Here is a 14,292-nt window from a genome sequence, read left to right as displayed (position 1 = left end):
TCTAGATAACTGGGCGGTTGATTTGTATTGAAAAAGGTAAAATATTTTTCTTCCAGAAATATCGCTTACCTTCACAAGGTACAAGCAACGATGGCAACTTTCAAAGCAACGTGTGTACCGAGGTATCGAGAAAGGTTCGGAGGTTTTCAGTTTTTCATACCTCTGTGCGCATTCTAAGAAGTTTAATGAAGTAGATATACAAGTGAAGTAGGTTCGCACGGAGTGTCACGACAGCGAAGCACGCAAAAGCACTGCGTGCGATTTCAATCATTCAAGAAGCCCGGGTTTCATCCCTAGAGCTAGAGAGCATTGAAAACCCGACAGGCCAAAGGGTACGAAGTGAAGCGTACCTGCCTTGACGGCGAGACACAAATATGTTTGGGAAAATAAATAAATTCAAGATGAAAGAAATTCGGAAAGAAATGAGTGTGCGTTGGTAGGTTCGACGAAATGGGAAAAGGAATTGCCAACTGATGATGAAATAAGAACGAAACACAAGACCGTCGATGCTTCGAGGTGGATGGTGGTGTGGGTAGAAAGGGATGAATCAGTCCCGTTGGCTTTTGGGATCATTGCGTTACTGGGACCTGCGGGCAAGGTGGAAAGACGCGTGTGAAGTTATGAGAAATAACTCGGTAAACCCCATCTGCATATTATTTCGTGTGCGTGTGTGTGTGTCGGGTGTATTGTTGGTGCTGTCCTCATGATCTGTCAATAACATTCATATTACATACTATATGGCTCGTGAAAGTGACAGCAGCCCAGTGGCGATTGATGTCTTTCAGAGATGAGAGCGTTCGAGTTTTGGCTGTTGAATGAACAAGCTTGGCAGTAAGCAAAAATGTAAAAAAGAAACAAACGCTATTTTCAGTATTAAACTGTTGATATTTTGCTATTGTTCGAGAACAAATTTTATCATTATCCATAGAGCAAACAGAAAATTGTCAACTTTCCAGCAATCGTGAAAAGTGTCCATAATAGGTATACCGTTGCCTGGTAGAATAAATATGAAATGGAAACTGTATATACAGTTTTCGTACTGATGAAACGGCTACAAAATCAACTCCCTCAAGATTCTGCAAATTGAGAATATCTAATTTAATAGCAAGAAATACATCCATTAATCTAACAAAGAATTTAATAATGTCACAAAAATGTTAGAGCCAGAAAAGAGCCACCAACGTAGTCAATTTCAAATTTGTGCATGTTGCAATAAATTGAATTACTTTCAACGCTTCAATTACTGTGGCAGGCGTAGGTACTTCACAATCTGCATATAAATTTTTTCTGAACAATGTTGGCAAATCTCGTTAAGCTAATACAAACATTTTTGGTGTTCTTTTTACGTAACTGTATTGCGTTGACACCATGCTTCAAAACAAAATTATGTTTGAAATCCAAACTCTCGTCTCTGCAAAATTGTGAAATGTAAAGTTTTGACACAACAAAGCGGATAACGAATAACGCGCTCATGATTTAATTTGTCGTTGTTAATGAACATCAACGATAAAGTGACGGCATGCGTTGATTTTAGCAACAGCGCTATTGTATATGTTGTTAATGGAAGATAGTTCTTGAAAACGTATTTTATGGATTTAGAGCACAGAAGTTACTGCAAAAAGGTGGCTACGTTATGTATGAACTTGGAAAAGTTTCGTTGATACAACGAGAATGAGGTCAGCAGAATAATTGATGATAATGGCATTTCGTCCGTATCTAACTCAACGACATTAAAGATGTTCTGCCACTGAATTGTTAATGGTTGCTACTTTTTTTTTGTTTGCAGGAAATTGGTAACTGAAGTCCTTACATTAAATTGAATTGAATGTGCGGGATATGAATTTGTTGTATTGCTTCAAATTGTATTAAAAAAAAACAAAATCTTACAGATCGTAGAATGGATGAATGATAGAATATTTAAATTCCACTACATCTTGGATTCCACTCCATCCTGAATAAAATTTAAATCAATTCTAAAATTTTCCCAACTTATATATGATCATTTATGCTATACAGCGCCTACCACAACTATATGGACATTCGTTTTTCGCGATTTGCGGAAAATCTATAAAACTGGCGATTTTGAAGCGGTCTAAGAGAACATCGATGGTGAATCAAATTAAAAAAAAAAAATCGTTCAAAAATGCATTTCTTTAAAACCTTTGTAGAATATGTTATTTATATTTTTGAACGATTTTTAAATGCGTTAGTTAGCACACAAAACCTGTTTTTCGAAGTGTCTTTATAGTTATGGTACGACCATAAATTTGTTTTTTCGTCATAAGTCGTGTAAAAATGTGTTAAAAAAATTTGAACAAAATATACGAAGATGTAAAACAGTATTCTGCACAACTCATACATTCACTATTTTTATCTATCTCTCATGGATTTTCCGCAAATCGCAAAAAAACGACTGTCTATATAGTTGTGGTAGCCGCTGTAGAAAAGAATATATGGAGCATAATGCTTGAGGTGTCAAAAAGATTTTGATTGGAAACTACAAAAGTTTGCATTGACATTGTTAAAGCCATTAAGTTTAAGCTGTTGTTACTTAAGACCATAGGTTATTCATTCAAATTGTTAAAATTTTAGGTAACTTTTTTTTTAAATAATTACCTTGCAAAATGAAACCTAAATATTCATCGGTATTTTTCTTCCGAGAAGGATCTTTGCCGGTATCGGAAAAATTTTTGTGATTGGATGTACAACAGGAGACTTTCACGTCGTGTAGTACGACCGTAGTGATATTTTTTGATGACTTTTGCCGGTGTTTGATTTTACTAAGGAGTCAAAAATCAATGTTCAGATTGATAATGTACCGATTGTTACTTGTTATCTTGGACATTTTAATTTAATGCCCTGAGAAACAAATGCTGGTATCTGAATTCACAATGTAAAGAACAAGTTGAGGAGTATTTAAAAAAATCTATGTTGTCTGGGTTATTCTGAAGCGTCGAAATAGTAGCCAAACTACATACAAAGAACAACAAATATGCAAAAGAAATATTTAAAATTTGTATGAACTAGCAAAAGCTACTTGGCAGTAGAAATAAAACTTTGTGTGCGTAGATGTTATGTGCTCCTTAGGACTGAAAATTTGCTTGACTGAAAAATCATGAAAGATTGCTTGACACATGATATTTTTGTTCGTATTTTCTGCGAAGCAACAATAAATTGTGAATTAATTTTATGTTGCTTACTTGGCATAATAGCCGTAGTTGAGCTCGTTCTGCCGTAGGACGACAAATGGGATTAAATATCAATGACTAATTCGCCTTTAGTATAATAGACAATATTGCCTGTGAAGGGACCCCAGTCCATTGCAGTTTGGAACCCTTCAAGGGTTCCAAGCTATATTAGGGTTACTATCACTTTGTTACAGACGCCTAGTTTCACAAATTTCATTTTAGCGTCGGTTTTAACGAATTAACTTGTTGCAGCTCTTGTACTTGTAATAGTAAAATCAAAAATGTGTCTACCATTAGAACCTCAAATCAACGCTCCATTGATCTTAATACACAAAAATAATATTACCGCGATTTGTTTAGTAACATGCGTCTTCCTGCTAGATGGTTGTTTAAATGACTTTTATTTAAATATTTAGAGATAATGCTAATTTTTATGTTAATTTTATCTTGGAAAAGTTTCGTTGATACAACGAGAATGAGGTCAGCAGAATAATTGATGATAATGGCATTTCGTCCGTATCTAACTCAACGACATTAAAGATGTTCTGCCACTGAATTGTTAATGGTTGCTACTTTTTTTTTGTTTGCAGGAAATTGGTAACTGAAGTCCTTACATTAAATTGAATTGAATGTGCGGGATATGAATTTGTTGTATTGCTTCAAATTGTATTAAAAAAAACAAAATCTTACAGATCGTAGAATGGATGAATGATAGAATATTTAAATTCCACTACATCTTGGATTCCACTCCATCCTGAATAAAATTTAAATCAATTCTAAAATTTTCCCAACTTATATATGATCATTTATGCTATACAGCGCCTACCACAACTATATGGACAGTCGTTTTTCGCGATTTGCGGAAAATCTATAAAACTGGCGATTTTGAAGCGGTCTAAGAGAACATCGATGGTGAATCAAATTTAAAAAAAAAATCGTTCAAAAATGCATTTCTTTAAAACCTTTGTAGAATATGTTATTTATATTTTTGAACGATTTTTAAATGCGTTAGTTAGCACACAAAACCTGTTTTTCGAAGTGTCTTTATAGTTATGGTACGACCATAAATTTGTTTTTTCGTCATAAGTCGTGTAAAAATGTGTTAAAAAAATTTGAACAAAATATACGAAGATGTAAAACAGTATTCTGCACAACTCATACATTCACTATTTTTATCTATCTCTCATGGATTTTCCGCAAATCGCAAAAAAACGACTGTCTATATAGTTGTGGTAGCCGCTGTAGAAAAGAATATATGGAGCATAATGCTTGAGGTGTCAAAAAGATTTTGATTGGAAACTACAAAAGTTTGCATTGACATTGTTAAAGCCATTAAGTTTAAGCTGTTGTTACTTAAGACCATAGGTTATTCATTCAAATTGTTAAAATTTTAGGTAACTTTTTTTTTAAATAATTACCTTGCAAAATGAAACCTAAATATTCATCGGTATTTTTCTTCCGAGAAGGATCTTTGCCGGTATCGGAAAAATTTTTGTGATTGGATGTACAACAGGAGACTTTCACGTCGTGTAGTACGACCGTAGTGATATTTTTTGATGACTTTTGCCGGTGTTTGATTTTACTAAGGAGTCAAAAATCAATGTTCAGATTGATAATGTACCGATTGTTACTTGTTATCTTGGACATTTTAATTTAATGCCCTGAGAAACAAATGCTGGTATCTGAATTCACAATGTAAAGAACAAGTTGAGGAGTATTTAAAAAAATCTATGTTGTCTGGGTTATTCTGAAGCGTCGAAATAGTAGCCAAACTACATACAAAGAACAACAAATATGCAAAAGAAATATTTAAAATTTGTATGAACTAGCAAAAGCTACTTGGCAGTAGAAATAAAACTTTGTGTGCGTAGATGTTATGTGCTCCTTAGGACTGAAAATTTGCTTGACTGAAAAATCATGAAAGATTGCTTGACACATGATATTTTTGTTCGTATTTTCTGCGAAGCAACAATAAATTGTGAATTAATTTTATGTTGCTTACTTGGCATAATAGCCGTAGTTGAGCTCGTTCTGCCGTAGGACGACAAATGGGATTAAATATCAATGACTAATTCGCCTTTAGTATAATAGACAATATTGCCTGTGAAGGGACCCCAGTCCATTGCAGTTTGGAACCCTTCAAGGGTTCCAAGCTATATTAGGGTTACTATCACTTTGTTACAGACGCCTAGTTTCACAAATTTCATTTTAGCGTCGGTTTTAACGAATTAACTTGTTGCAGCTCTTGTACTTGTAATAGTAAAATCAAAAATGTGTCTACCATTAGAACCTCAAATCAACGCTCCATTGATCTTAATACACAAAAATAATATTACCGCGATTTGTTTAGTAACATGCGTCTTCCTGCTAGATGGTTGTTTAAATGACTTTTATTTAAATATTTAGAGATAATGCTAATTTTTATGTTAATTTTATCTTGGAAAAGTTTCGTTGATACAACGAGAATGAGGTCAGCAGAATAATTGATGATAATGGCATTTCGTCCGTATCTAACTCAACGACATTAAAGATGTTCTGCCACTGAATTGTTAATGGTTGCTACTTTTTTTTTGTTTGCAGGAAATTGGTAACTGAAGTCCTTACATTAAATTGAATTGAATGTGCGGGATATGAATTTGTTGTATTGCTTCAAATTGTATTAAAAAAAACAAAATCTTACAGATCGTAGAATGGATGAATGATAGAATATTTAAATTCCACTACATCTTGGATTCCACTCCATCCTGAATAAAATTTAAATCAATTCTAAAATTTTCCCAACTTATATATGATCATTTATGCTATACAGCGCCTACCACAACTATATGGACAGTCGTTTTTCGCGATTTGCGGAAAATCTATAAAACTGGCGATTTTGAAGCGGTCTAAGAGAACATCGATGGTGAATCAAATTTAAAAAAAAAATCGTTCAAAAATGCATTTCTTTAAAACCTTTGTAGAATATGTTATTTATATTTTTGAACGATTTTTAAATGCGTTAGTTAGCACACAAAACCTGTTTTTCGAAGTGTCTTTATAGTTATGGTACGACCATAAATTTGTTTTTTCGTCATAAGTCGTGTAAAAATGTGTTAAAAAAATTTGAACAAAATATACGAAGATGTAAAACAGTATTCTGCACAACTCATACATTCACTATTTTTATCTATCTCTCATGGATTTTCCGCAAATCGCAAAAAAACGACTGTCTATATAGTTGTGGTAGCCGCTGTAGAAAAGAATATATGGAGCATAATGCTTGAGGTGTCAAAAAGATTTTGATTGGAAACTACAAAAGTTTGCATTGACATTGTTAAAGCCATTAAGTTTAAGCTGTTGTTACTTAAGACCATAGGTTATTCATTCAAATTGTTAAAATTTTAGGTAACTTTTTTTTTAAATAATTACCTTGCAAAATGAAACCTAAATATTCATCGGTATTTTTCTTCCGAGAAGGATCTTTGCCGGTATCGGAAAAATTTTTGTGATTGGATGTACAACAGGAGACTTTCACGTCGTGTAGTACGACCGTAGTGATATTTTTTGATGACTTTTGCCGGTGTTTGATTTTACTAAGGAGTCAAAAATCAATGTTCAGATTGATAATGTACCGATTGTTACTTGTTATCTTGGACATTTTAATTTAATGCCCTGAGAAACAAATGCTGGTATCTGAATTCACAATGTAAAGAACAAGTTGAGGAGTATTTAAAAAAATCTATGTTGTCTGGGTTATTCTGAAGCGTCGAAATAGTAGCCAAACTACATACAAAGAACAACAAATATGCAAAAGAAATATTTAAAATTTGTATGAACTAGCAAAAGCTACTTGGCAGTAGAAATAAAACTTTGTGTGCGTAGATGTTATGTGCTCCTTAGGACTGAAAATTTGCTTGACTGAAAAATCATGAAAGATTGCTTGACACATGATATTTTTGTTCGTATTTTCTGCGAAGCAACAATAAATTGTGAATTAATTTTATGTTGCTTACTTGGCATAATAGCCGTAGTTGAGCTCGTTCTGCCGTAGGACGACAAATGGGATTAAATATCAATGACTAATTCGCCTTTAGTATAATAGACAATATTGCCTGTGAAGGGACCCCAGTCCATTGCAGTTTGGAACCCTTCAAGGGTTCCAAGCTATATTAGGGTTACTATCACTTTGTTACAGACGCCTAGTTTCACAAATTTCATTTTAGCGTCGGTTTTAACGAATTAACTTGTTGCAGCTCTTGTACTTGTAATAGTAAAATCAAAAATGTGTCTACCATTAGAACCTCAAATCAACGCTCCATTGATCTTAATACACAAAAATAATATTACCGCGATTTGTTTAGTAACATGCGTCTTCCTGCTAGATGGTTGTTTAAATGACTTTTATTTAAATATTTAGAGATAATGCTAATTTTTATGTTAATTTTATCTTGGAAAAGGTGCGTAGATGCGTAGAAATGCTCAAATTAAAACTAAAATAGCAACTCATTTTCATATGCTACGAATCAAAGACGCTCCCTAATTATACAGTGAATCGAAGCATTAAAATCGTAATATATGCGTGTTATAATACGCAATCTATCTACTTGAAAGGGTCATTTGATCCATAATGCGAAGTAATCGATAAGTTATAGAACTTCTGATGTGCATAAAACTATCTTTGCATCGTGCGACATCGGAAATAAATTCTTATTATGGCTGTGGTACACTTAAATCATACCTTATTTATAAAGTGGTTTTCGTTTGACTGTTTTTAGATAATAAAAAAATGAAAGATTTTTCCTTGATCAAAATTTACAATATCAAATAATTAACACTAACATTTTTGGTTTATAAGTGTGACAAACGATCATTTTCTGGTGCTATAATTTTACTCAATAAAACAGCAAGTTGTTTAACTTATCCTCTTTAGTTGTAAAATAAATCCACATCCCTTTTCAAAAGTCTCATGGTGAAAGTATTTTAACCGTTCGTTACTCGATTGAACGATGAACGCTAATGTCGATAAATGTACTGTGGCTTCCGCAATGAGTTGCGCCGCGAAAAGCGAGCGCAAGAGAAGGAAAGAAAAGATACAGGAAATCATGTTCCTATGTTTCTGTCACTCTGTTTACAAACGGATATAAAAATAAATCGTCAATCCATACCATGCTTCAGGATATAAATAAAAAAAATCTTCAGTCCATACGTACGTTTTCTCTGTATCTTTCTAAAAACACTACGATAAAGAAATTCTCCGATTCTTCTCAGAAATTCTACCGTCAGACAACTCCGTCAATCTTGTGCAGTTCTTCCGTGCCATGTTTGATCAAACTAGAATCATTGCAGGTAGCGATAACAGACTGTTGAAGTTCATAAATAAAGATCCAAGTTTGCGCCACTCCATTGTGCATGAAAGATTATTTCTTTAGATTTTTTATAGAATGTATAATGTCAATACTGCGTGAGAATGACATATTTTGCTCTCTTTATGCAACAACATGTAAATGATGTTGTAAATGAAATTATAATGAAAATTCTAAATGCAGTATAGTGAAGATATTGGCAAAAGCCAAAATTGAAGGCTGTGGCATAGTGCCTGTCTCCTCTCGCTAATCAATACCCACCTTTTCCGTACTGGTACGCCTTCCCCGAAGAAATTCATTTTCTCTCGGCACAGCTGTCGTTCTACATGATCAGAATTTCACCACCGCTCGGATGAAGCTCGACGCGGCACATCAAAAGCGAAGACGACACTACTTGAAACCGTGGTACCTGCACCATTCTCACTATTACAACTACGAACACACAAGCTGAAGTAGAGTTTCTTTCCGGTAGGTAGGTTGTGCTATGGTTCTGCCACTTTGAGCCCTACTGCGCCCTTCCACTGTCCGTGTCGACGTAGCAGAAGAAAGTGGTCGATGCTGTTAATGCACGCTTCATTAAGCACTTCTCGTAATGTTGCTCATTTTTGCCCACCGTTTCGTCTCGTTTGAGTGCTCCTGCAAATAGTAAGAAAGCAGCTGCATTAGTAAGATGTGAGTGAGCGTCGAGGGTGGAGGAAAAAAAAATTAAGTGCCCGTTTGCCCTTGCCCTTAGCCCACTTATGAATATCCCAACACTGGCTGACAACGTTGCTTCTGGCAAAATTCATTCTGTGCTCGAAGGTTGTGAAGGCTAGTGAAGGTAGGCGGGAGTGTTTTTTTTGTTTGAAATTTCTAAACCATATGAACCCGTTCAGTCACGACCACTTCTCGAGCTTTCCTAACCTATGATAAACGTTCCGTCCTTAGCAGAAGGTTACTTAAACGTGCCCGTAACCGGAAGTGAACCTGAATGCTTTGCCGAATGCACTTGACTTTTACGCGTGTGTTACACGCGTTTGAGGGAGAGTGGCCAGGAAAACAATTAATTATTTCATTTCCCACACTGACATCTTGATGTTCCGGCACAGACCGCAGCAAGCGCCGATTGCTGCTGCTGTTGCTTTCGCAAGACTTGCAAGTTATTTTTGTTCCTATCGACTTTCTCATTTGTGCTTATTGTTTGGCTTCAAAACCGGCCCCAGCGCTCAATGCCATCGTAAACTGGTGTTTGCACTTGACTCTCGATATCTCGCTTTTATTTTCACTCTAAACAATCTGCCTTTCTGAAGCATCGTGGTCTGTTCGTACTTCATGATTTAAAATATATATAAAAACCACCCATACACACCCAGTCCGCTTTTCCGAGCATCTTAACTGTTGCAGCATTTCACACGATGCTCTCGCGTGTGTTAGAAGTGTCAACATTCCTACCGATGAAGCAAGCCAAATCGCAGCCCTCTACTGCTGTGTGGTGCGTTTTGCTATATTTGCTGGCTGTATTGTGAGGTTTGGTACCCGTCCCGATTCGCTTGTATGCAGCAAAGGTTTCCCCGTTTCGTATGCACGTACAGATGAATATTTCTATATATTTCTGCCACCAAAGCGTTACGAAGCGGGGCTGACCTTTTATATGTTTCTTTTTTTCCTTCCTTTCTTGTTTTCAATGCAATTCGGTCAAGAGAAAAAGGCCACCTTTGCTGCACAGCATGCACGCTGGGGCGTTTCGTCACCGGCGCAGCATTACGAGCATTGCTTTTATGTGCAATGAAATGGCGATAGGATGGAAGGATGATGAAAACAAATATGTGCTTCATATGTGATAATGCAGGTCACAAATTGATTGATGATTGAGTGTGTGCTGCGCTTGATGGAAATAGCTGACCCATACTGCGTAGTTTTTAAAGGTGATTTTTTACAATGTCGTGTTCCAATAATGGTGCTATAAGTTGCTGCGCCATGAAATGCCATTTTTTGTAAATGTATATTACTCTGCTAAAGTGTTATTTTACAATGATCAACATTCTCGCTTCAACATAGCTCAGCTTGGTAAATCAATAAAAGTTAATATAATGACTCGTACAGAAACTGAAAAATACAAAGTTACCATTAAAGTGCTTTGAAATGAAACATCCTTAACACACATTATTACTGCTAGTGAATAACATCAAACTGTTACGTTGCACAGCCACACCGATGAGGAAAACAAATCAGATTGAGCCAAGTCGTGCTCTGTCTATGCAATTCAGCCTCATTTGCATGCAGTTTTAAAGCACTCTCGCGTTTGATGACGTACCGAGAAAGGTCTTCTTATTAATTACAAGTGGAATTCACCCATTGAAGCTAGGTGCTTTCGCAAGGCTGTGTGTTTCTTTCGCTGCTCTTCATGGTAAGTCCATGAGGTCGATGGAAACAAATGGATTCAACTCTTCCGAAACCACTTGATCCATGGCCCTATTGACGTTTCGCTACCAAGATGGCACTACAGACACGAAGCACTAAACTGCTCGGTACACTCATGACACGGAACGGTGAGTTCGGGAGAAAACAACCAACTTTTGCTTTGTTTCCTTCCATCCTTCCTGTGCTTGCCAAATTTGTACAGCCACGCTTCGCCAATATTTGGTGTTAGGCAGGGAAATAATTTGCAATTTGCCGAACTGCTGACAATGCCTTCGAGATATAATCATCTTCTTCGTATTTGTTGAAAGATTCCAGATTAAACAGAAACGTTTTTAAAAGGTTAACAATGCGCTGTTAGTTTATTTTAAAAAAAGTTACAATACAATATTCTACATTCGTTAAAATAGTGCATGTTGAACGTCATGTTACAAAATCAATTCAAAATTAAAGAGCTTCAAACATTTAGAGGAAGATTGGGAGAATATTTTAAAATAATTATTAAACCCTAATTTTATAACCAGAATCATTACCTTCTTCAGTTTTATGTATTAAACCTAGACAGTCATACTGATATTTAAAGGCTTTCGAAAAAGTACGCACCACGCATCCGGATGTTCAGTCTTTTTTAAAGGAAAACGGTCCATTTAAGGTTTGCAAAAGGCTTAGGAAATTCGATTCATTTTCGTGAACGTGAACGTACTAGTGCTTTCATTTCAATTAACTGAACGTGAATCGCGATTCATTTGTTCATTTCAGTTGATGAAAATATGGTTAATGGTTTCATTTCGCAATAAGAATATAATAAGCTTACTATATCATGAAAATTATTTGGTAGGCTAGGGTAACCTTTTTTCGACTGATTGAACGATCTTTTTGTGAACGACCTGGTCATAAGGTACACGTTCATATTTGTATTGGAGGAGATGAACGACCTGGCGTAATGGGACGTTCGTTATATCGACGGGTTGGATGTTATTTTTATGAACAACTCAGTACACTGTGATTTATAAAGAACCAGTGAACATTGATAAAAAAAAATAAAATATCGTTCATGTTTTCGAATGAACTGAATAAATTGCACGGTTCTGGATCTTGAGGCACATCTCTAGTTTGAAACCACGGCGATAAATAAAAACACAAAAAAAATTATTTATCGCCGTCGTTTCAAACTGACCAGGTCGTTCAAAAAAAGATCGTTCAATCAGTCGAAAAAAGGTTACCCTAGCCTACCAAATAATTTTCATGATATAGTAAGCTTATTATTATTATTTTTACAAAAAAATGGAAAATAATGATTTTCTGAACTATAATGAGCTATAAAAAATATATTTGTAGCCAATTAGACAGTATCATTTGGTGGATTCAATTTTGTTGAAGATATGTTTGAAAGACACTTGCAAAAGAAAGATTTAAAGGATACATAAAACTGTACCAAAACATCCTTTGGTTCAACACTTTGTTTTCGTGATCTTTGCTGTACTCAAACTAACAAACAAGATGACGTTACCTACTGGGAAGTGAAGAGTGAAGCCCACTTTGCGTCCAACATTCAACAATAAAGCAATCCATTAACGGGGGCGCTTTGACGAGCTAAATGAGTTAAATACTTTCAATAATTAGATCGGAAAGCTTGAAAGCGCGTGTGAAAACTGTTTCGCCCTAGCGAAAGACTTTGAGCCCCTTTTTTGCCATCCCTGTTCTCATCCTGTACTGGAAGGTCCGGAAAATCTTTAGCCAGCCATCACATGCTAATGGAAAAGTTGCATCCGATAGTATCTCTCTATATGTAGGTACGTGTTTGTATTTTCAATGAGCATACCATCGTGTTGTTGTTCCCTGTGCCATCAGTTGGTTTAAAAAGCGGTATGGTAATGAAATATTTTACGATACGACCAGCACAAGGAAGTAATAATATAAAAAAATCAAACGCGAAAGAGCACACAAGTTATATCGGTTTTATCTTTCAATATTTTTCCGGAGAAAATATCTGTCTCAAATAATCAGGGATACTGACGTTACAAACTTCCAAACAGTTTAGGATCACGTTTTCTCTCCTGGTTGGTTTAGCAGCAATACATATACACCTTACGTATGCTTGATACAGAGTGCTATGAAGGGGGGGAACAGGAGAGTATGGGCTGCTCGATCCCTTCCTCTGCCTGGAACCTTTGCTACCATTACAGTAATTGTCGCTTGTCACGGAAAAGTCAAACTTTGCCTAGAGCCTTCGAATTCGGGAAACCGTAATACTGTTGAAAGTTGGAACTTTTCAGCCATACTGTAAGAAGTCACGTTGTGTGCAAGTCGTAGCGGTCGTGGTGAAGCAACCGACCAAAAAAACCCCTATAAATGTATATCACCGTTATTAAAGAGGGCAACTGGTATTCCGAGGCACTTTGTAGCTTTTAGTGGTGTGCATTGCGTGATAGTTTTTGCTGTTGGTGCCGTTGTACCTATCATTATCATAATGTCGAATACTTTTTTTTCGCCAGCCTATGCTCGAATATCGAAGAATCTTACAGATGTAATAACCATGCGCATGACAAAATGATGTAGGCTTCTCTGGAGATATGTTTCCCAACAGCTTTTACGCTTATGGACTTGTTCGTTATGTTGTCTTTCATTGCTTTTTTTTTGACTCTGCCTGATATGACTTTTTATGGCTCTGTTTTTTTGGGGGAGGCTTTAGCTGCTGTTCGATGCGTGGCAGAAACACGTAAATTCAAATTAAATTATCCGTCTCAGAGCGAACACACGCACACACCTACAGACATACACACATTGCAAACACGTGCCGAGGCCCTGAACGTATCGAAGTCTTACTTGCGAATTTTCTAAAAACCTCGTCTACCACCCAGCCACACACAAACATACACACACAGGTAAAGTTTTTCAGTGTTCGGCACGGTGCCCCGTGTCTGTTGAGCAGGGACGAACCCGAAAGGTTGTTTCCCTCGGCTGTGAGTGTGCACATTTGTTTGCATTATTGTTTTGGGTTTGTGTGCCTGTCTCCTCCCCCCGCCCTCCCTCCCGTGCGCCACTGACAACAATTTATGGGAGGGTGTGCTGTCAATTGGCTTAACGGTGGAGGCGCCAAGTAGATTGAGAACGCAAGATGGAGCCGCCAGGTACTGGTGTTATGAGGAGGGGGGGAGAGCATGTGCAGGCTCACATACAGCGCAGCTTCATCGCAGCAGCTGCAGCCTTACATGCGTACCACGGAGAGAGGGTAGGAAGGGGGAGATGGTGAAGAATTCGTTACGTTCGAGTGCATTTGCACCCTTATCGGATGGACCACCCCGCACACGCCTTCACGGGAGCGTTTCGGAGCGTGAAGTTGATCATAACGCTTCCCTGCTAGT

At 36.6% G+C, this 14,292-nt stretch overlaps 1 protein-coding gene across 1 annotated transcript in view; it reads right to left on the bottom strand.

Annotated features, from left to right (window-relative positions):
- The window catches only part of LOC120961063 (uncharacterized), an 82,162-nt gene that overhangs the window by 63,576 nt on the left and 4,294 nt on the right, over nt 1-14,292 (bottom strand). The window contains exon 3 of the mRNA XM_040384668.2: nt 8,792-9,166. The gene's annotated coding sequence lies outside the window, so the exon portion shown is untranslated. The remainder of the gene's footprint in view (nt 1-8,791; nt 9,167-14,292) is intronic.

This window comes from Anopheles coluzzii, chromosome 2, assembly GCF_943734685.1.
Source record: "Anopheles coluzzii chromosome 2, AcolN3, whole genome shotgun sequence".
Classification (NCBI taxonomy): domain Eukaryota; kingdom Metazoa; phylum Arthropoda; class Insecta; order Diptera; family Culicidae; genus Anopheles; species Anopheles coluzzii.
Note: the sequence above shows the minus strand (reverse complement) of the source record. Positions and strands in the feature narration are given on the sequence as shown.